The sequence below is a fragment of the Bubalus kerabau genome, chromosome 15 (assembly GCF_029407905.1).
Source record: "Bubalus kerabau isolate K-KA32 ecotype Philippines breed swamp buffalo chromosome 15, PCC_UOA_SB_1v2, whole genome shotgun sequence".
Lineage (NCBI taxonomy): Eukaryota > Metazoa > Chordata > Mammalia > Artiodactyla > Bovidae > Bubalus > Bubalus kerabau.
The window spans coordinates 8,605,323-8,630,025 of record NC_073638.1 but is presented as its reverse complement, the minus strand read 5'-3'; the positions used below and the strand labels follow the sequence as shown (position 1 = coordinate 8,630,025).

Here is a 24,703-nt window from a genome sequence, read left to right as displayed (position 1 = left end):
ATTTCTTTGGAAGGAATGATGCTGAAGCTGATACTCCAGTACTTTGGCCACCTGATGCGAAGAGTTGACTCATTGGAAAAGACTTTGATGCTGGGAGTGATTGTGGGCAGGAGGAGAAGGGGACGACAGAGGATGAGATCACTGGATGGCATCACTGACTCAATGGACGTGAGTCTGAGTGAACTCTGGGAGTTGGTGATTAAAAGGGAGGCCTGTGCTGCGATTCTTGGGGTCGCAAAGAGTCAGACAGGACTGAGCAACTGAACTGACTGAACTTAGATTCCACATGTAAGTGAAATCATACAGCATCTATCTTTCTCTGTCTTACTTATTTCACTCAGCTTAGTATGCCATACATCCATCCAAATTGTCACAAATGGCAAGACTTTATTCTTTTTTATGGCTGAGTAATATTCCATTGTGTTAATCTATGCTCCACATCTTCTTTCATTCATTTATTGGTGGGTATTTAGGCTGTTCTGTATCTCTACTATTGTAAACAATGCCGCAATGAGCATCAGTTCAGTTCAGTTCAGTCGCTCAGTCGTTTCCGACTCTTTGCAACCCCATGAATCCCCACACGTCAGGCCTCCCTGTCAATCACCATCTCCCTGAGTTCACTCAAACTCATGTCCATCGAGTCGGTGATTCCATCCAGCCATCTAGGGTAGAATATATCTTTTCTAATTACTGTATTTCTTTTCTTTTGATAAGTATACAAGACTGAAGTTGCTGGATTATATAGTAATCACATTTTTAGACTTTTGAGGAAGCTACATATTATTTTCCACAGTGACGGCACCAATTTACAGTCTCACCAACACTCCATGAGTGTTTCCTTTTCTCCACATCCTTGCCAGCACTTCTTATTTGTTGTCTTTTTGATAATAGGCATTCTGACAGGTATGAGGTGATATCTCATTATGGTTTTGATTTGCATTTCCTTGATAATTATGGACATTAAGCATCTTTTCATGTGCCTGTTGACCATCTGTCTGTCTTTCTTGGAAAAATGTTTATTCAAGTTCTCATCCCATTTTTTTAATTAGTGCCGGGAGCCGGCATATAGCATATTGAGTGCAGCACTTTCCACAGCATCATCTTTCAGGATCTGGAATAGCTCAACTAGAATTCTATCACTGCCTGGAGCCAGCGTGAGGAACTCCTCCCATGGCAAAGGTCATGAGGAAGGAGGCTCGGCATACGCAAAGGCAGAATCGAGCCTCAGGAGTCCCCCTGGAAATTCTCGAGCATCTACCCCCAAAACCAGAGTCTGCCTACTTTCTGCTTTGTGCTTTCACCTACACCTCTGACTTTACGGGGGGCTGTCCCCCACTACCTCTCTCTGAAAAAAGAGTTAGCTTACAGCTCCAGTTAATAATTCCTGGGTGTGACAGTGTTTCAACCTACAAACTCCTTTGGAAATCCTCTAGACTGCCTGAATAGGTTTTTCCGGCCACATGTGATTGTTCAGAGCCTCCCAACTCTAAGAGGCAGGAGATGTTCTAAACTGTCTAAACACAGATTCTTTTGAGTAGTTAAAAGATTGATTAGAAATTGTATTGGTGAAGGGTTTTTCACTTATTGAGCCAATGTTTGCTGCTAAGTCTCCATACTCCTTACCTACTGCGTCCTTGGTGGTGTATTGATTGATATAATGGGTGTATAGAAATGTAAAATGCAGCTTTGTCCAATGCTTTTTTGGAGGCTGTTGCCTGGCTTTGGAATAATCACCTTTAGAGAAAAATAAGTTTCTTAAAATGTTAACAGGCCTCCTGGCCAGAAGATGATGTCAATCACCTGAACTTTTGCATATGATAAGTTTGAAAGCCTGGCTTCGATTACAACCAGGAACTGCTGTCCTTGCATGACTCCACCCCTTCCCCCATTATCCTCTTTGCATAACTTAAGGTATAAAAACTACTTTTAAAAATAAAGTGCGGGCCTTGTTCACCGAAATTTGGTCTCCCCATGTAGCTCTCTCTTTCAAATTCTGGCTGAGTCTCCATCTGGAGCGCGGAACCCGCCATGCTTGCTAATTATGCCTGGGCTTCTAAGATCCAACCGGGGAGGCCTCAGCGTCTCCTCTCCTTCGGGAGAACGGAAGGACGCCTGCGGCCTACGTAAGTGGTGCAAACTTCTTGTCTTGAAGTTTTATTGGTCTCCCGCATAAACCAAGCTACTCAGCCTCTTTTCTCCACTGAATTTTCCTACTGAGCTATCCTCATTCTATTACTCTTTATATCCTTAATTAACGTTTAATTAAGCAGTTGCTTCCTGACCCTCGCCTACGCCATCTCTCCTTCGAATACCCTGGATCAGCTGGTGCTGGACCCCGGCAAATTAGGTTGTTTGCTTTTTTGATATTGAGTTATATTAGTTCTTTGTATATTTTGGGTATTAACCCCTTATCTGACATATTGTTTACAAATGTCTTATCCCATCCAGTATTTGTCTTTTTGTTTTGTTGATTGTTTCCCTCACTCTGGAAAAGCATTTTAGTGATATTGTCACAGTTGCTAATCCTTGCCTGAAGAGACACATCCAAACAAATATTACTAATACTAACGTCAAAGAGTACACTACCTATGTTTTCTTCTAGAAGTTTTGTGGTTTCAGGTCTTATATTTAAGTCTTTAATTCATTTTAATGTTTTTTAATAAGGCATAAAGAGTATTCCAGCTTGATTCTTTAATGTAAAGCTGTCAAATTTTCTCAAAACCATTTATTGAAGAAACTGTCTTTTCCCCATTATATATTCTTGTCTAATTTGTCATAGAATGTGTTGCTCATATAAGTGTGGATTTACTTCTATGCTATCTACCCTGTTTCAATAATATATGTGTCTACTTTGTATCAGTACTATACTATTCTTATTACTTTTGCTTTGTGGTATAGTTTGAAATCAGGGAGCTAGAAACCTCCAATCTGTTCTTCTCAAAATTATTTTGGCTAGTTGGGGGCTCTTTTGTGTTTTTGTACAAATTTTAGAATTATTTTTTCTAGTTCTATGAAGAATGCCATTGGTATTTTGATAGAGATCACATTGAATCTGTAACTTGCCTTAGGTAGGACAGTCATTTTAACAATATTGTTTCAATCCTTGAACATGATATATCATCATGTGTAATCTGCTTGTGTAATCTTCAGTTTCTTTCATCAGTGTCTCTTACTTTTCCATGTAGAAAACTTTTGTCTGATTAGATTTATTCCTAGATACTTTATTCTCTTTGATGTGATTTTAAATAAGCTTGATTTCTTGATTTCTCTTTATGATAGCTCATGATTAGTGTATAGAAACAAAACAGATTTCTGTATATTAATTTTGTATCCTGCACTTTACCAAAATTCATTGATGAGCTCTTGCAGCTTTCTGGTGGTATCTTTAGGATTTTTCTGCAGATAGTGATATCATCTGTGAACAGTGACAGTTTTATTTCTTCCTTTCCAATTTGTATTCAATTTGTTTTTTTTTGTTTGTTTGTTTGTTTTTTATCTGATGGCTGTAGCTAGGATTTCCAATACTATGTTGAATAATAGTGGCAACAATGGATATCCTTCTCTTGTTCCTGGTCTCAGAGGAAATGCTATCATTAATAGCTTTTAGTATGATGTTAGCTGTATGCTCATAACATATGGCCTTTATTATGTTGAGCTATTATTTTTTATACCCACTTTTTTAAAGTTTTAATCCCAAATGGATGTTAAATTCTGCCACATGTTTCTGCTGCACATATTGAGATGATCCCATTACTTATCATGAGACTTGGTTAATATGTTGTATTGTTGTTCTTGTTCAGTAACTAAGTCATGTCTGACTCTTTGAAACTCCGTGGACTGAAGCACACCATGCTTCCCTGTCCCTCACTATCTCCTGGAGTTTGTCCAAGTTCATGTCCATTTAGTTGATGATGTCATCGAACCATCTAATCTTCTGTCACCCTCTTCTCCTTTTGCCTTCAATCTTTCCCAGTATTAGGATCTTTTCCAAGACACTGTTGTATAATATTGATTTATCTGCAGATATTGAACCATTCTTGCATACCTGGGATAAATCCCACCTGATCATAATGCATGATGATTTTAATTTATTTGTTAACTCAGTTAGCTAGTATTAAAGTTGAGGATTTTTGCCTCTGTGTGAATCTTTGATATTGGCCTGAAGTTTTCTTTTTTTGTAATATATTTGTCTGGTTTTGGTATCAGGCCTCATAAAGTGAGTTCAGAAGTGTTCCTTCCTGTGCAATCTTTTAGAATAGTTTCAGAGGGAGAGGTTTTAATGCTTTTCTAAGTGTTGGTTAGAATTCACCCATGAAGCCATCTGGATCTGTACTTTTGTTTGTTTGGAGTTTTTATTTATTTTTTTTGTTTGTTTGTTTGTTTGGAATTTTTAAATTGCTGATTCAATTTTATTACCAACAATTGTTCTGTTCATATTTTCTACTTCTTTGTTCTGCTTCAATCTTGGAAGAGTGTACATTTCTAAAAATTTTTTCATTTCTTTCAAGTTTTACATTTTGTTGACATATAATTTTTCATAGTAATTTCTTATCATCCCTTCTATTTCTGTGGTGTTGGTGTAACATTTTCATTTCTGATATGATTGATTTAAGCCTCTCCCCTTTTTAATGAGTCTGGCTAAAGATTTATCAATTTTGCTTATCATTTAAAATAACTAATTTCATTTATTTTTCTTCAGTCTCTTCTGCTAAGATCTTTATGAGGTATTTCCTACTTCTAACTTATGTTTGATCTTTTTCTACTTTGTGTAGAAGTTATGTTGGATTATTTATTTTATATTTTTCTTGCTTCCTGGGGTATGTTTTATCACTAGAAACATGTCTATAGAACTGTGTCCTATAGACTTTTGGATTGCTATGTTTTCTTTTTTATTTGTCTGCAAGTATTTTTTTAGATTTTTTTTTCCTTGATGTCTTCAGTGATCCATTGGCTACTAAACAGTAGCATATTTTAGCTTCAATATGTTTGTCTTTTTCATAGCTTTTTTTCCTTGTAGTTGATTTCTTTTTTTTTTTTTTTTTTTTCCCTGAAGTCATTACTTTATTTTTTTTTTTTTTTTTTTTTTTTTTGGTTAAAATATCTTTTTTTTTTTTTTAATTTTATTTTTAAACTTTACATAACTGTATTAGTTTTGCCAAATATCAAAATGAATCCGCCACAGGTGATTTCTACTCTCATGATTTCGTGGTTGGAAAAGATTCAATTTGAATTTTCTTAACTTTACTGAGACTGATTTTGTGTACTAGCATGTGATCTATCCTGGAGAATATTCCATGTGCACTTGAAAATAATATTTTGCTACTTTTGGATGGAATGCTTTACAGATAACTATTAAGTTCATTTGGTCTAATACATGATTTAAAGTCAACATTTTTTTATTGATTTTATCTCTTGATGATCTACCCATGAATGTAAATGATATGTTAAAGTTCCATACTATTAATGTGTTACATCAGTTTCTTCTTATATGTCTCTTAATATTTGGTTTATGTATTTAGGTGCTACTGTGTTGGCTGCATCTGTATTTACAGATGTTACATGTTCTTCTTGAACTGATATCTTGATCACTATGTAATGTCCTTCTTTGTCTCATTACAGTTTTTGTTTTAAAGTCTATTTTGTCTCATATAAGTATTGCTATCCTGGCCTTTTTAAAAAATTTCCAGTTGCATGCAATACCCTTTCCCAATCCCTTAATTTTAATCTGTGTGTGTCTTTAGATCTAGAGTCTCTAGTAAGTAACATATATATGGGTCTTTTTATTTTATATATACATTCAGCCACTTTATGTCATTCAATTTAAGAATTTAGTCCATTTACATTTAAAGTAATTATTGATAAGCATGTATTTATTGGCTTCTTATTCATTGTTTTGGAATTGCTTTGAAGTTACTTTTTGTTCAGTTCTTCTGTGCTGTTTCCTTGTGATTAGATGACTATCTTTAGTGTTATGTCTGAATTTCTGTTTCCTTTGTGTGTGAGTATCCAGTATAGATTTTTGGCTTGTAGTTCCTATGAGGTTTATGCATATCAACCTATATATAAATATGATTATTTTAGGTTGTTGATCTCTTTAAATTAAAATGCATTTTAACAACTCTGTATTCATTTCCACCCACTGCCACATTTACTATTTCTGATCCCATATGTTACATCTTTTTTGTGTGTGTGTCCCTATGTGCCGGGAGCCGGCGAGAGACATTCCACTCGTGACAAAGGTCATGAGGAAGGGGGCTCGGCATACGCAAAGGCGGGATCGAGCCTCGGGAGTGCCCCCGGATATTCTCGAGCATCTACCCCCCAAAAAAACCAGAGTCTGCCTACTTTATTGCTTTGTGCTCTCACCTCTGACTTTACTGGGGGCTGTCCCCCACCACCATCTCACTCTCTCTGTCAAAGAGTTAACTTACAGCTCCAATTAATAAAGTTCCTGGGCAATTAGGAGTGTTTAAATCCAAACCCCTCAGATGGCTCTCTAACTCGCCTGACAAGTTTACCCGGACACCTACAGCTATGCATACGATTGTTTACAGTCTCCCAGCCTCCAGAGGCACGGGAAGCTTAAGATATTCAAATAGCTTAGAGCCTCTCAGAGAATTAGAAACTGTCAGAATAAAGCTAGTAAAAGATTTCATTGATGAGCCAATGTTTGTTGCCAAGTTTTCACATCCCCTGAATTGTATCCTTGAATGTGCATTAATTAATATAGTTGGTATGTAGAAAAAATAAGTAGTGGCCTGGTGTTAGTAACTTTAGACACTTAAGGTAGTAAATTCTTTCCTTTGTAAACCCATTACACATCCACCCTATAGGAACGTAATCTTATCTTCGGAAGATGGCGCCAAACCTTAAAATAATTACTCTTAGAGAAAATAAGTCTTTGTTGATAAGTGCTTGTCAAGAGTCATAAAATGTTAATAGGCCTCTGGCCAGAAGATGATGTAAATCACCTAAACCATTTGTATACGATAAATTTTCAGGAAAGAAACCCTGGTTTTTGATAAGCATCAAAGACTGCTGATTTTGCATCCCCTATTGTCCTCTATGTGTAACTTAGGGTATAAAAGCCCCTGTTGAAAATAAAGCTATGGGCCTTGCTCACCAACGCTTGGTCTCCCCATGTCATTCTTCCCTTTAACTTCCAGCTGAGTGTCCATCTGGAGCGTGGATGTCCTCTGCGACCATTTTTTTGCCTGGGCTTCTAAGACCCACTCGAGAAGGTGTCTAAGGTGGGGCACCTTCCACTATTCGAGAGGGCGCCTGCGGCCTCCGTGGTCAGAGCTAACCTGGTGTCACGGGTTATATTGATTTTCCGCGTAAACCAAGCCACTCAGCTTCTTTTCTCCACTGAATTTTCCTACTGAGCTATCCTCATTCTATTCCTCTTTATTATCTCTAATTAACATTTGAATAGGTCGCCTAGCCGTAGCTCCTTCGAATACCCTGGATCAGCCGGGGCTGGACCCCGGCACCTATGCTACTTAATGGAGAAGGCAATGGCACCCCACTCCAGTACTCTTGCCTAGGAAATCCTATGGACAGAGGAGCCTGGTAGGCTACAGACCATGGGGTCGCGAAGAGTTAGACATGACTGAGCGACTTCACTTTGACTTTTCACTTTCATACATTGGAGAAGGAAATGGCAGTGTTTTTGCCTGGAGAATCCCAGGGACAGGGGAGCCTGGTGGGCTGCTGTCTCTGGGGTCGCACAGTCAGACACGACTAAAGCAACTTCACAGCAGCATGATACTTAATACAGAGTTCCAAAGAATATCAAGGAGAGATAAGAAAACCTTCCTCAGTGATAAATGCAAAGAAATAGAGGAAGACAACAGAATAGGAAAGACGAGAGATCGCTTCAAGATAATTAGAAATACCAAGGGAACATTTCATGCAAAGATGGGCTCAATAAAGGACAGAAATGGTATGGACCTAACAGAAGCATAAGATATTAAGAAAAGATGGCAAGAATACACAGAAGAACTGTACAAAAAAGAGCTTCACGACCCAGATAATCACAATGGTGTGATCACTGACCTAGAGCCAGACATCCTGGAATGTGAAGTCAAGTGGGCCTTAGAGAGCATCACTATGAACAAAGCTAGTGGAGGTGATGGAATTCCAGTTGAACTAGTTCAAATCCCGAAAGATGATGCTGTGAAAGTGCTGCGCTCAATATGCCAGCAAATTTGGAAAACTCATCAGTGGCCTCAGGACTGGAAAAAGTCAGTTTTCATTCCCATCCCAAAGAAAGGCAATGCCAAAGAATGCTCAAACTACCACACAATTGCACTCATCTCACTCTAGTAAAGAAATGCTCAAAATTCTCCAAGCCAGGCTTCAACAATACGTGAATCATGCACTTCCAGATATTCAAGCTGGTTTTAGAAAAGGCAGAGGAATCAGAGATCAAACTGCCAACATTTGCTGGATCATTGAAAAAGCAAGAGAGTTCCAGTAAAACATCTATTTCTGCTTTATTGACTATGCCAAAGCCTTTGACTGTGGAAAATTCTGAAAGAGATGAGAATACCAGACTACCTGACCTGCCTCTTGAGAAACCTGTGTACCAGTCAGGAAGCAACAGTAGGAACTGGACACAGAACAACAGACTGGTTCCAAATAGAAAAAGGAGTACGTCAAGGCTGTATATTGTCACCCTGCTTATTGAACTTATATGCAGAGTACATCATGAGAAATGCTGGGCTGATAGAAGCACAAGCTGGAATCAAGATTGCCAGGAGAAATATCAATAACCTCAGGTATGCAGATGACACCACCCTTATGGCAGAAATTGAAGAGGAACAAAAGAGCCTCTTGATGAAAGTGAAAGAGGAGAGTGAAACAGTTGGCTTAAAGCTCAGCATTCAGAAAACTAAGATCATGGCATCTGGTCCCATCACTTCATGGCAAATAGATGGGGAAACAGTGGAAACAGTAGCATAGTTTATTTTTCTGGGCTCCAAAATCACTGCAGATGGTGACTGCAGCCATGAAATTAAAAGATGCTTACTCCTTGGAAGGAAAGTTATGACCAACCTAGATAGCATATTCAAAAGCAGAGAAATTACTTTGCCAACAAAGGTCCCTCTACTCAAGACTATGATTTATACAGTGGTCATGTATGGATGTGAGAGTTGGACTGTGAAGAAAGCTGAGCACTGAAGAATTGATGATTTTGAACTGTGGTATTGGAGAAGACTCTTGAGAGTCCTTTGGACTACAAGGAGGTCCAACCAGTCTATTCTAAAGGAGATCAGTCCTTGGTGTTCATTGGAAAGACTGATGCTAAAGCTGAAACTTCAATACTTTGGCCACTTCATGCAAAGAGTTGACTCCTTGGTAAAGACCCTGATGTTGGGAGGGATTGGGGGCAGGAGGAGAAGGGGACGACAGAGGATGAAATGGCTGGATGGCATCACTGACTCAATGGACATGAGTTTGGGTGAACTCTGGGAGATGGTGATGGACAGGGAGGCCTGGTGTGCTGTGATTCATGGGGTCACAGTGTTGGGCCCAACTGAACGACTGAACTGAACTGAACTGATGCTACTTATTATGTATATAGATGATTTTATTGTTTTTGTCTTTTAACCTTCCTCCTAGCTATGTACATGGATTATTTACTACTTTGACTGTATATTTGCTTTAGCATTGAGATTTTTTTCCCTTGTAACTTTTATATTTTTGCTTGTATACTTTTCTTTTTCACTCAGAGAAATACTTTAAGATTTCTTATAAAGATGGTTTGGTGGTGCTGAACTTTTTTGCTTCCTTGGAAACTTTTTGTCTTTCCATAAAATATAAATGAAAGCCTTTCTGGATAGAGTAATCTCAGTTATAGGCTTTTCCCTCTCATCGCTTTAAATATATCATGACATTTCCTTTTGTTATGCAGAGTTTCTGCTGAAAAGTTAGATGATAGCCTTTGGGTGTACCCTTACATATAATTTGTTTTCTTTCTCTTGCTGTTTATAATATTCTCTATTTATCTTGAATTTTTTCCATTGTAATCAAAATAAGCCTTGATGTAGCTGGTGAGGACACTCTGTGCTTCCTGTACCCAGATATCTATTTACTTTCACAGATTAGGGAAGTTTTCAGATATTATGTCCTCAAACATTTACTCCCTGCCCCTTTCTCTCTCACTTTGCCTGGGACCTCTATAATGTGAATGCTAGTAGGCTTGATACATCCAAGTGATCTTTTATTGTCCTCATTTCTTTTTACTTCTCTTTTTTCTATTCAGCTTCAGAAATATCCACTACTCTGCCTTCCAGCTCATCAATCCTTTCCTCTGTATCACCCAATTTACTATTGATTCTTTCTAGGTTTTATTTTCCAATTCCATTTACTATATTATTTATCACTATGTGGTTCTTTATATTTTCTAACTCCATGTTGATAACTTCTTACTTGTCCCTCTGTTCATCCAGTCTTCTCCAGAGTTGTTTGACTATCTTTTTGATCATTACCTTGAATTCTTTAAGGTATGTACTGCTTGTCTCCACTTTGCTTAGTTCTTCTTCTGGGATTTTATTTTGTTTTTATTTTGAACCATAATCCTTTGTCACCTCATTTTGCCTAATTTACTGGTTTACCTCTGCTTATTTTGTTTGTTGGTTATATTTCCTGACCTTGGAGAAGATTCCTTTGCAGAAGGGGTCCTGTGAGTCCAGCAGCTCTCTCTGCTCTGGTCTTCAGAACTCTATGCTCTAGGGTGACCCCTAGGTGGACTACATGAATCCTTCTGCTGTGACAAGCTGTGGTTGATCTAGTAGGTGTGACTGGCCCTTGGTTTGGTTGGTTGCTAAGCCCTGGCTTCTGAGAAGGCTGCTGGCCATGGTGGGTAGGGCTGCATGGTGAGGTGGTGCTGCAGAGTCCAAATGCCCAAAGGCTAGTGTTCACCTATGGTGGGCAGAGCCAGGTCCTAGGATGGGTGCTTGTGGGACTATGTGTCCTCTAGTTAGTATCATCTTGCTGGTAGGCAGAACTGGAGCCCAAGAGGATCTGGGGCTGGTGCATTCTCATGGTTAATTGTGTTTGTCCCAGGGATAGTGGCAGCCCACTGGTGAGCAGAGTTATGTCCACAGTCTCTGGCTGCAGGGAACAAAGATTCCTTGGGTTATTGTCAGTTTCCTGCTGTTCAGGGTTGGGTCCTGGGTCTTCTGATGCACAGGATCAAGTCCCAGGGTAAGTTTGGACTTAAAGTGTCTTGGGGCAGTGATCTGCTGGTAGGTGAGGTGGTGTCCCACCCAGTTAGTCATTCGCCTTGGCCTCAGGCATACCACAGTTTATTGTGATCCACACAGTCAAAGGCTTTGGTATAGTCAATAAAGCAGAAATAGATGTTTTTCTGGAACTCTCTTGCTTTTTCCATGATCCAGCAGATGTTGGCAATTTGATCTCTGGTTCCTCTGCCTTTTCTAAAACCAGCTTGAACATCTGGAAGTTCACGGTTCATGTATTGTTGAAGCCTAGCTTGGAGAATTTTGAGCATTTCTTTGCTAGCATGTTAAGATGAGTGCAATTTTGTGGTAATTTGATCATTCTTTGGCATTGCCTTTCTTTCAGATTGGAATGAAAACTGACCTTTTCTAGTCCTGTGGCCACTGCTGAGTTTTCCAAATTTGCTGGCATATTGAGTGCAGCACTTTCACAGCATCATCTTTCAGGATTTGAACTAGTTCAACTGGAATTCCATCACCTCCACTAGCTTTGTTCGTAGTGATGCTTTCTAAGGCCCACTTGACTTCACATTCCAGGATGTCTGGCTCTAGGTGAGTGATCACACCATCGTGATTATCTGGGTTGTGAAGCTCTTTTTCTTACAGTTCTTCTGTGTATTCTTGCCACCTTTTATTCTGCTTCTGTTAGGTCCATACAATTTCTGTCCTTTATCAAGCCTATCTTTGCATGAAATGAGAAACCTATATGCAGGTCAGGAAGCAACAGTTAGAACTGAACATGGAACAACAGACTGGTTCCAAATAGGAAAAGGAGTACATCAAGGCTGTATACTGTCACCCTGCTCATTTAACTTCTATGCCGAGTACATCATGAGAAACGCTGGGCTGGAGGAAGCACAAGTTGGAATTAAGATTGCCAGGAGAAATATCAAAAACCTCAGATATGCACATGACACCACTCTTATGGCAGAAAGTGAAGAGGAACTAAACAGCCTCTTGATGAAAGTGGAAGAGAAGAGTGAAAAAGTTGGCCTAAAGCTCAATAATCAGAAAACTAAGATTGTGGCTTCTGGTCCCATCACTTCATGGGAAATAGATGGGGAAACTGAAAACAGTGTCAGACTTTATTTTTTGGGGGCTCCAAAATCACTGCAGATGGTGATTGCAACCATGAAACTGAAAGATGCTTACTCCTTAGAAGGAAAGTTATGACCAACCTCGATAGCATATTAAAAAGCAGAGACATTACTTTGCCAACAAAGGTCTGTCTAGTCAAGGCTATGGTTTTTCCTATGGTCATGTATGGATGTGAGAGTTGGACTGTGAAGAAAGCTGAGTGATGAAGAATTGATGCTTTTGAACTGTGGTATTGGAGGAGACTCTTGAGAGTCCCTTGGACTGCAAGAAGATCCAACCAGTCCATCCTAAGGGAGATCAGTCCTGGATGTTCTTTGGAAGGAATGATGCTAAAGCTGAAACTCCAATACTTTGGCCACCTCATGCGAAGAGTTGACTCACTGGAAAAGACCCTGATGCTGGGAGGGATTGGGGGCAGGAGGAGAAGGGGACGACAGAGGATGAGATGGCTGGATGGCATCACCGACTCGATGGACATGAGTTTGGGTGAACTCTGGGAGTTGGTGATGGACAGGGAGGCCTGGTGTGCTGTGATTCACGGGATCGCAAAGAGTCAGACACGACTGAGCGACTGAACTGAGGCATACCAGTACTAGTGCTGACAGCCTGGTGGTTGGAACTGGGTCCTGGCATTAATAAGTTAGAGTATTCTAAAATGATGCTTTTCAGCAGCAATATCTTTGCCCTCAAAATTGGATGGCTCCAGTGTCTATGTCCCAACAGTACTTCCCTTTGCCTATTGCATCTCCAGGAGACTCTCTAAACTCAGCTGATGGATCTGACCCAGTTCAGTCCAGTCACTCAATCGTGTCCCACTCTTTGTGACCCTATGGACTGCAGCACACGAGGCTTCCCTGTCCATCACCAACACCTTAAGCTTGCTCAAACTCATGTCCATCGAGTCAGTGAGGCCATCCAACCATCTCATCTTCTGTTGTCCCCTTCTCCTCCTGCCTTTAATCTTTCCCAGCATCAGGGTCTTTTCCAATGAGTAGTTTCTTTGCATCAGGTGGCCAAAGTATTGGAGTTTCATCTTCAGCATGTCTTTCCAATATTCAGCAGTGATTTCCTTTAGGATTGACTGACTGGATCTCCTCGCAATCCAAGGGACTCTCAAGAGTCTTCTCCAACACTGCAGTTCAAAAGCATCAATTCTTCTGTGCTCAGCTTTCTTTGTAGTCCAACTCTCACATCCATACATGACTACTAGAAAACCCATAACTTTGACTAGATGGAACTTTGTCCTCAAAGAAATGTCTCTGCTTTTTAATATTCTGTCTAGGCTGGTGATACCTTTCCTTCCAAAGAGCAAGTGTCTTAATTTCATGGCTGCAGTCACAATCTGCAGTGATTTTGGAATGCAAAGAAATAAAGTCTCTCACTGTTTACATTGTTTCCCCATCTATTTGCCATGAAGTGATACGACCAGATGCCACGATCTTAGTTTTCTGAATGTTGAGTTTTAAGACACTTTGATCAAAAGGTTCTTTAATTCTTCTTCACTTCCTGCTATAAGGGTGGTGTTATCAGCATATCTGAGATTATTGATATTTCTCCCTGCAATCTTGATTCCAGCTTCTGCTTCATCCATCCCGGCATTTCACATGATGTACTCTGCATATAAGTTAAATAAACAAGATGATACTATACAGCCTTGATGTGCTGCTTTGCCAATATTGAACCAGCCCATTGTTTCATGTCAAGTTCTAACTGCTGCTTCTTGACCTGCATACAGATTTTTCAGGAGGCAGGTAAGGTGGTCTGGTGTTCCCATCTCTTTAGGAATTTTCCACAGTTTTTTGTGATTTACACAGTCAAAGGCTTTGGTGTAGTCAATAAAGTGGATGTTTTTCTGGAACCCTCTTGATTTTTCAATGACCCAGTGGATGTTGGCAGTTTGATCTCAGATTCCTCTGTCTTCTCTAAATCCAGTTTGAACATCTGGAAGTTCACAGTTCACATACTGTTGAAGCCTAGCTTAGAGAATTTTGAGAATTACATTGCTAGTGTGTGAGGTGAGTGCAATTATGCAGTAGTTTGAACATTCTTTGCTTTGCTTTTCTTTGAGATTGGAATGAAAACTGACCTTTTCCAGTCCTGTGGCCACTGCTGAGTTTTTTAAATTTGCTGGCATTTTAAGTGCAGCACTTTCACAGCATCATCTTTTAGGATTTGAAATAGTTCAACTGGAATTCCATCACCTCCACTAGCTTTGTTCGTAGTGATGCTTCCTATTCCAGGATGTCTGGCTCTAGGTGAGTGATCACACCATCGTTGTTTTCTGGCTTATGAAGATCTTTTTTGTATAGTTCTTCTGTGTATTCTTGCCACGTCTTCTTAATATCTTCTGCTTCTGTTAGGTCCAAACTGTTTCTGTCCTTACTGTGCCCATCTTTGCATAAAATGTTCCCTTGGTATCACTAATTTTCTTGAAGAGATCTTTCATCTTTCCCATTCTATTGTTTTCCTCTATTTCTTTGCATTGATCACTGAGGAACGCTTTATTACCTCTCCGTGCTATTCTTTGAAACTCTGGATCTGACCCAGGCTTTGGGTCTCTGGATCTGACCCAGGCTTTGAAACTCTGGATCTGACCCTTTCAAATCATTGCTTCTGCTCTAGGTCTCAGAGCAAGTAAAAATTTTTGTGTGCCCTTTAAGGCTTCCCTGGTGGCTCAGACAGTAAAGTATCCGCCTGCAATGTGGGAGACCTGGGTTTGATCCCTGGCTTGGGAAGATCCCCTGGAGAAGGGAACAGTTACCCACTCCAGTATTCTGGCCTGGAGAATTCCATGGACAGAGGATCCTGGCAGGTTACAGTCCACGGAGTTGCAAAGACTAGGACTTGTTTGAGTGCCTTTCACTTTCTTTCACTTTTTAAGAGTAGAGTCTATATTTTCCCCAGCCTTCTATGCCTCCCTAAATTAAGACATACTGCCAGATGCTATGAAGGCTCATTTTCCTGATACAGGACCCCTTGATGGGGGATCCCAGTGTGGGGCTTGGACTTGCCACTCCTTGGGAAGTACATCTACAATTACAATTATTCTCCTATTTGTGAGTCTCCCACACTGGGATTGTGGGTCTTGACTATACTGTTATCTCTGCCACTACTATTCATTTCATTATGGTTCCTTCTTTATATGTTTAGCTGTATAAGATGTTTTTGTGATATATTCTGGTCTTTCTCACTAATAGTTGCTCTGCTGCTGCTGCTAAGTCGCTTCAGTTTTGTTATGCCCCTGGGAGGAGGTAAACTCAGGGTCATCATACTTTGTCATCTTGGTTGAACACTCCTACAATTTTTTTTAAAGATTATAGCTTGTACCAACTTTTAAGCCTTTATGAAGTCAATGTTGGGTGATCCATCTCCTCAGAGCCCTTTATCAGACCTGTATTTATATCTCTAGCTGATGTAAGTTTTGAATAATTGCCCTCAGAGGATGGAGCTGCCACCTTAACAGTTCTCCATCATCCTGCCCCATGGTACATGTGGTTAGCCTATAGCCAATGACTGACTTATTAGGGGGGTACAAAAGCCAGCTCCATGCCAAAGTGGTTGATTCTTCAGTTAAGTTTATGTACCAGAATCCCATCCTCAACCTCTAGTCCAGGTCAACTTTGATCTGATACCTCATCCTTCCTCTACTGTTTTCCCTCACCTTTTTTTTCTCCTCTCCCCAAAAAGGTCCTTCCTAAAGAGCTCCCTAACAATAAATTCCACACCTGAACCTCTCCTTCTGGGACACTCAACATTCATAACTATGTCCCCAACCCTCCCCCTGCCCTTGGATATCAGCATCTCTGTGGGCTTGTTGTGTAGGGTACTACGTAAGTTCACTGCCAGTGAGTAGAATCAAGTCGGAGGCCCAAGATCGAGCATAAGGAGCCTATCAGTTAGGATACCTCTATGCAAGATACAGATGGCAGAGATGCACTGGAGAGAGGGCTTCCTAACGCTTGCCCTCAGATGCCAGTATTGTACACTGTAGCCTTGACTCCATTTGTGGAGGTGCTTTCTGTGTCTTCTGCAATAATTTTTTACTAATAACTAACTTGGCACTTTTTATCTAGTGATCATTGCTTTTTGTTCATTTGGTTTTTACTTTTTTTGGTTGTTGTTTTTTTTTTTTTAATAGACTAAAATAAGGCCAAAAGCCTTGGCATTGGAGTAAGACTAACTAGATGTGAGCACACAGACAAGAAGATCATGTCAGGCACATCTAAAAAATATCTACAGGAATATTTGAAGTTTGTTTGTTTGTTTGTTTTTAAATCTCTGGAGCCCAAGACAGGGTGAGAAGAAGTCAGAAGACAAATGACATTAAAAAGGAAAGATGAGGGAGGATCCAAAACCCTTAGAAAACCTGAACAATTGGCTACAGTGACTCCAGTTAGGAGAGAGCCCACACCAAGAAACGGTCATTTGAGGATCAGAGAGACAAAGCAGCAACCCTCTCCAGCCTCCGCTAGCCTCAAGTCATCTCCTCATTGAAATAAGAGAATTGTAAATATATATAAATATATATATATAAATATATATATATATATATATATATATATATATATACACACACACACACACACACATATACTCAGGATCCAACAAGCTTAGAAATGCTCCAGCTTCAGCAGCAGTTGCCACAAAAGCAGCCCACACACAAGCAGACACTCCAACCTCAGCACCTCAGCCACAGCACCTTGGTTACCTTTTCAACACCTAGGAATAATCTTCCTGAGACATGGGCCCAGGTATCACTCACAGCTTCATTCTTCACTTTAAAGAGAAGGCCGTAGCTCTGAGTAAATCCCATCCCAACAGACCCACAGTCTCTAGCACCACCCTACCCTTGTTCCACATCTCTACTCACCTCCTGTTCATTTTCTTCATAACACATGGTACTACTTGAAAATATATATTCTTCTGTTTCCCTTTTTACTGTCTGTCTTCTTTATGAGCTTAAAAGCCCTGTATGGACAATAATTGCATTTATTCACTATGTTCACCCAGGATCAAGGACTATAGACTTCATAAAGATTGAGGAGTGAATGAATGGATGTGGCTTAGCTGATGGCATGCTGGGAAGTGTTGGAACTGACCATTGTTTCAGCCCTTTGATTCAGGATAGGAGCTTATCTTCAAAAGTCAAGTCTCAGCTTGGTGCTGGGAACAAATAAAGGTTGGAACACTTCTGATTTTTTGATGCCTAAAGGATAATTCAGTTATGTGGGTAGTTAAAAAGATTGAGTAGAATTTGGTGATTAGAAATGGAATAGAAGAAACTTGACAGGAAAAGAGCTTTTACAGTAATCCTCTTTCATTCAGTTTATATCTCAGAATGCTGATGAGTTTTCCATATGTATCATATTTTCAGCTCTCAGTTTTCAAGTGTGTCATTTATACAGCTTCAAAAGAATAATTGGCATCATATGAATATGCATGTGCATATTTATGATATTGCATCCATCAGCACAATATTAGCACAAAACCCTCCTGGGTTTAGAATGTGTAACTCTGCACCTTAGAATAATGAGTCTACATGGACTGGTGTCAAACAAATGACTCTACCATTCTTTACTGTTTTTCTTTTTGTACTCCTTTGTGCCAAGAACAAAGATCATTTTCCTCAAAGGCTGTTTTTATCACCGCTTTCTCGGATGATACAAAAAAAGAAAAAATAGTTTGTTTTTGAATAGGACCATATATACTAGGTTAAATCTTCTGGGACAATACTGTCAACAGTAAAACAATACCTTTAGTGTATTCCATTCAAGTCCTCAATCTGTGAGTTTCTCACATTGACCAATCAACCACTCTCAGACTTTTGGTCTGAAAAATGAAAGTTAGACTTCTTTCATCACCATGCCAGTCTTTTGGATCTCCCTTATACTAAATTTATTTGCTAATGTTTTTTTTTTTTCCTAACTCTATGCTTCCCACGTTAAATATACTGAAGTTGCTCATCCCAGAATTAATGTTGATTGAGACTATACACATTGAATGTTCACAATCATTTAATCTTCACAACTACCCTATGAAGCACCGCATCAGTTAGGGCTCTTGTTGCAAGCAATATAAACCAACTTGAGCTAAATGAAGCAAAAGGAAATTTAGTGGAAGTATAGTGGAATTCTCAGTATCATTGGGAAGGGCAAAAACCAGTCTCAGGAATGAGCAGGTTCTCGGCTATCTCAGAAAGCTAAAAGTCAGACAGTACATGGATAAGGTGTGGTTAGAACACTGTTGCTAAAATAGGTGAGTAAATGCTCAGTTACATGTTACTTACTATGTGTTAGGTGCTATTTTAAGCGTTTTACTTAGCACATATATACATATCAAAATTTGTAATAAGAATGTATTTTCTCTGTTTGCTATCTATCTCTCTCAAACTTTCAAAGCTTCTATAAGCAGAAACCACATGTGTTTTATTCACTGATGCAAACATAATGTTAAGGACATTATCTGGCACTGGATAAAATAAGTACTATTATCATTCTCGTTTTATACCTGAGGAAACTGAGCCACAGGGAAGCTAAATATATCCCCAAAGTCCAAAATTGGTCAGTGATAGTTAGGATTCAAATACACATGGCCTATATCTAGAACCTGTGCCCTTAACCACCACACTGAGTTCCATTCACTTTTAGTCCTTTCATTCTTGTGGTCAAGATTAGACTTCCAAAGAGCTCATCCAGATGACTCTTATTGGGTCATATATATGCCCTTTAACCAAGGAAGAGTGGGCCCATGGTTACCAGGACACTAAACTCAATTCACTAAGCAAGCAATAATTTCCCCAAAGGAAATCAGGGTATTAAGAGGAAGGTATTAATGGGAAGTCAAAGAGCAACAAATAGAATAACCTTAAGAGTGGGAACCTCCTCATTTTACAGATGAGGAAGGTGAGGCATGAGTATGTGTTATAATCCTTTACTTTTGTAATGAAGAAGATGACTCTACTAGGTTGAATGGTGTTCCCTCAAAATTCTTATGTACCCAGAATCTGTGAATGCAACCTTTTATGGAAATAAGCTTTTTGTGGATGAAGTCCTTCTGGATCAAAGTGGGCTGTAACCCATTGATCAGTGTGCTTATAAGAAGAAAGAAATTTAAATTCAGGCACACTGAGAGGGAGAATGCCATGTGATGATGAGGGTTGAGATTGAAGTAATGTGTCTATAAAAGCCAAGGAATACCAAGGAATGCTAGCAACCACCAGAAGCCAGGTGAGATAAGAAGGTATCTTCCCAAAATACCTCAGGAAGAGTACAGCCCTGCTAACCTGATTCAACTTCTGGCCTCCAAAATTATGAGAGAATAAATTTCTGTTATTTTAAGCCACCTTGTGTGTATTGATTTGCTATGGCAGCCCTAAGAACCTAATGCATCAAGGCTCAAAGATATTAAGTTATCCCAAGTAACAGAACTCATAAGAGGCATACACTGTTTCCTCTCCTTTCCTTTTCTTCCAGTCTTCATGACCTCACTCTAGCTGCAGCCCCTAAACTTTCAGTTTTCCCCTCCAGGTTTCCTAATCCTTCTGGTATTCCTACCAACTACAAAATCATTGGGACTTGTTCCTCCCATAATCTTGACTGCTAATCACCCTCTTGTCTAAATGAACTTTTTATTCCTCAAGGCTTGCTCAACTTTCTGTCAAAACAAACTGCTGTGCTAATTCAAAAAAAGTTAAAGTACAGTGATGTTACATTTTCATTTTAAAACAGCTTTATGAAGACCAGTGATCAAAGGCACCATGATCATAGAGGATGAAGGAAGGTATCTAAAGCATTTTATCTTTTGACTCACACCTATGTGTCTAACAGACTAAGAGCTTTGCTCTCTTTTTCTAAAAATATTGACATTTGGCTTCTTGCACCATTTGAATTATTATTCTTTCTCTAAGTTAGAACTGTTAACTTCCTGGGGGAAAAAACATAAAAACTTTAACCTTCTGAAACTTTGATTTGCTGTATCTTCTTTCTTATGACCTGTAACTTCCACCATGATAAACCAAAAAAGAAAAATTCTGTTTTGTCTTCCTTGCATTAGTGGGGAATTATTGATCTTCAAGTAAGCAGAAAACCCATCTTGTAAATAAGATGCTACTAATATTGGTCTTATGCCTCTAAATGACAGACACAATTCTAAGTACTTTATATTCATTAATGCACTTAATCTTCACAAAACCCTAGTAGGTAAATATGATTATCAGTATCACTTTATATATGAGAAAACTGTGGCACAGAGAGATGAATGATAGCTTGGTGTATTAATTTTTTAGGCCTGCCATAACTAAGTACCACAACTGAATGCCTTAAAAAAAGTTTAGTGTCTCACAGTTCTGGGCTAAAAGTTCAAGATCAAGGTTTAAGTGGGACTGATTCTTTCTGAGGACTGCAAGGGAGGACCTGTTCCATGCCTCTCTCCTACTGCTGGTCATTTACTGGAAATCTTTGGCATCCCTTGGCTTGTAGATGCATTAGCCCAATCTCTGCATTCATTGTCCCAAGAGGTTTCTTTTTCCCCCATCTATTAGTATGGTACTTATCTTCACTTTGTGAGCTATGAATACTGATGTGGGTGGTATAATCAAAAACAATGTGGGAAAAGTACATGAATGTAATTAACCTGTATGGAAAGTAGAAAGAACAAATTATAAATTGCACTGGCCTCAGTCCCTTAGAAGTACTTTGAGCATAGATAAAGGAACATTTTAAACAACATTTTCAGTCTCATTTTGACAGCATACAATTTAATATATGATTCATGCTTGCCATTTCATATTTTAATTATACAGTAAGGAAAAACTCATGTCCTTTTGAACTATAGCATCATCTCTGCCTTCTCACAGATCATATTTGCAATAAACTACATCTTTCTCTTTCAGTGAAGATCATAGACAGAAAACTCTCACTTAGTAAAAATATTTAAATATGATGGCCTTTTTGTGAAATTACTGAAATGAAAATCATAAGCTACCATTTCTAAAGTAATAAAATCAGTTTTCTTAGACAACATATTTGTCCCCTTGTAGATGTTAGAAATAATAAATGGTTGTTAGTTCTTAGAAATTAGAAGTGATAACTTGCTTTTAACAAATAGACTTGCCACCCTTTCTTTACATCATCTGATAGCTTTGACTGCATCAAGGATCTATAAAGTAATAATTATCTATAAAATAAGGGACAAGCTAGTAGGTTAAGTAAATGCATGACTTGATCTTTGGCAGAAGGAGGAATATATCTGAACAAAGTTGACAATTATACTTTTCCCAATACTATTAAATTGACCTGATAAATAATTCATTTTAAAAACTATTATAATTAAAATTAAGCTAGAAGCCTAACTAAGATATTTGAAGAGAAACCATCATAGTTTTATTTTACTGAAGTATTTCTTGGAAGCCGAACTTTTGGATTGCACAGCACATGACAAAATACGGGGACTGGGGGACTGCATGGAATATGCACAATGCTCATAATTTTGTATGTTGATACTTCTAAGTCATTCAAATAACAGAAGTATTCTATTTTCAGGTGAGTGCATGGGAAAACTGAGACAAGAGACAAAGTGAGAGGCACACATTGTGATGGTTGCAGAATCTCTTTTGTCTTAGGATAAATATTATAGATTATGCTTATAGATTATGCTTGACAGGCCTATACCCACCCATCTCTGTCTAAATCACAGTAAAAAATAGTTTAGATTCAAATTAAGCGGGGCCTTTGTAATACATGTGACCTCCACAGCACGTTGCTTGAAAGAGAAGACCCATAGTGAAATTAAGGGACTTCCCAGTTCATGCCAGTGGTAAAGAGCCTTCTTGCCAATGCAGGAGATGGAAGAGACATGGGTTCTGTCCCTGGGTTGGGAAATGCTTGGCAACCCACTTTGGTATTCTTGCCTGGAGAGTCCCATGGACAGAGGAGCCTGGCAGCTACAGTCCATGGGGTCACAAAGAGTCAGACATGATTGAAGTTACTTAGCTGGAATGCTGTAAAATTAAAAGACAAATATCTCAAGCTAACAAGCAATTCTAGATTTGATCTTGGATATCTACCTTCAGAGTTGTGAGGAAATAAATTTATGTAGTTTAAGTCATCCAATTGGTGGTATTTGTTACAACAGCTCCAGAAAACTAAAACAGTGCCCTCCTCTGTTTTCTTGGGTTCTCTTTTCCATCTTGCTTTCCTCATGGCTCAGCTGGTAAAGAATCTACCTGCGATACAGGAGACGCCAGTTCTATTCCTGGGTCAGGAAGATCTGCTGGGGAAGGGATAGGCTACCCACTCCAGTATTCTTGGGCTTCCCTGTGGCTCAGCTGCTAAAGAATCCACCAGCAATGTGGGAGACAAATTTTACAATATGAGGATACAAGATAAAATCCAAGATCAGACACTGAATTTCCCCTCTCTGGTTACGGTTCCAATACACTGAGTTACCCTTCAGTCATTAGAGTTTCAACTACAGGACCTGGAAAGGAATGACTACAAAAGCCTTTAGGTAAAGCTGTACAGACACAAAGCAGGTTAGTGGTTGCCTAGGGCTGTGGGTGGGAATGGGGATTAACTATAAAAAGGCAGTAGGGATCTTACTAGACTGATGGATATGATTTAAATTGAATTGTGATGGCTGCACAACTCAGTAAAATTACTAAAAATCACTGAATTTTACACTTAAAATTAATGAATTTTATGGTATGCAAATTGTATTTCAATAGAATTTTGTTAAAAAAAAAAATGAGATAAAACCGTGGTACCTCTGGGCCCACATCAAATTTCCACATGCTGTGTGACTCAAGGAGGCTTCTGGGATAAACTCTGCAAGATGATAATAGGAATATTCTTCACCCTTGGTGCTCAGGAAATACATAGGAAAATGAATAACATTGAACTCGAGTCACTAATATATCGTTAATTGCTCAGGCCCCTGAAATCTCTTACACTGACTGTTAAGTAGTTTTGATAAGAATATCTAAACAATATGCAACATGTTAGAATTTCTTTATAAATATTCCCATTTGGATTCTAAACATCATGATGTTTCTGACCCAAATTTATTTCCCCACAAAAGTTCAGAAATAAAATTGGTTTATCAAACTAGGCTTCTTGTTCCTAATGTAATTAGGAGACAATGTGCACAGTCACCCATGCTTAAGAAAGACCTAGTACCTTAGGTCAAGAAGCAGCAATAAAGGCAAATCTGCTTGGGAATGATTGTTTAGGGTGCACACACACACACACACATCTCTAACCTAGGATAGAGCTGTGAGATTCTAGAAAGAGTTGTCTTGTTTCTAAACAACCAACAGAAAAATAAATTTGTGTTTTTCTTTTCTTTCAGCAGTTTTAGCACTGTACGCCTAGCTTTGGTGCCTGCTATGGACGACAGAGGATGAGATGGCTGGATGGCATCACTGACTCGCTGGACGTGAGTCTCAGTGAACTCCGGGAGTTGGTGATGGACAGGGAGGCCTGGTGTGCTGCGATTCATGGGGTCATAAAGAGTTGGACATGACTGAGCCACTGATCTGATCTGATGTGATCTGATGTGTTGAATTGTGTTTCCCCCCGATTCCAGGATATGGAATGAATGTTTATGTACCCCCTAAATTTGTATACTGAAGTCCTAATCTCCAGGTGACTATATTTGGAGATGGGGCCTGTATGGAAGTATTTAAGGCTAAATGAGTTCTTAGCATGGAGCCCTGATCTGATAGAATCCATGTCCTTATGAGAAAAACACCAAGGAGCACTCCCTCTCTCCCCTCCTACCAACCATTTGAGGACACCACAAAAAGGCAGCCAGGAGAAGAGTTCTCACCAGAAACAAAGTTGGGCACCTTGATCTTGAACTTTCCAGCCTCTAGAACTATGAGAAGTAAATTCCTATTGTCTTCGCCAGCAAACCTGTGGTATTTTGTTATAGCATCCCCAGCAGACTAATATATCCCCAAATCCATCTGTTGAAGTCCTAACCCCCAAGTACTTCAAAATGTGACTGTTTGGATACAGGGCCTTTAAAGAGGTAATTGAGGAGAATGAGGTCATATGGGTGGGCTCTAATCAAATATGACTCTGTCCTTATAAGAAGAGGAAATCAGGACACAGACACTCTGAGAAAGAGGGCTGTGTGAAAGCAAGAGAGGAGACGGCCATCGACAAACCAAGAAGGAACACCTTCCAAGAAACCAACCCTGCTGACACCTTCATCTTGGCTATTCACCCTCAAGATTGTGAAGAAATAAATTTCTCTTGTTTAAGCCATTGAGTTTGTGGTACTTGTTACAACAGCCCCATAACACTAACATAGTGCCCTCCTCTGTTTTCTTGGGTTCTCTTTTCTATCTCAAG

General features: G+C 39.3%; 1 long non-coding RNA gene across 1 annotated transcript; it reads left to right on the top strand.

Moving 5' to 3' along the window:
* The first annotated feature begins 1,790 nt into the window (after nt 1-1,790).
* On the top strand, nt 1,791-24,634 carry LOC129627990 (uncharacterized). Its single transcript, XR_008702683.1, has 4 exons — nt 1,791-2,123; nt 11,596-11,801; nt 13,923-14,098; nt 23,694-24,634. It is a non-coding gene; the product is annotated as an uncharacterized LOC129627990 (long non-coding RNA).
* The last annotated feature ends 69 nt before the right edge of the window (nt 24,635-24,703 follow it).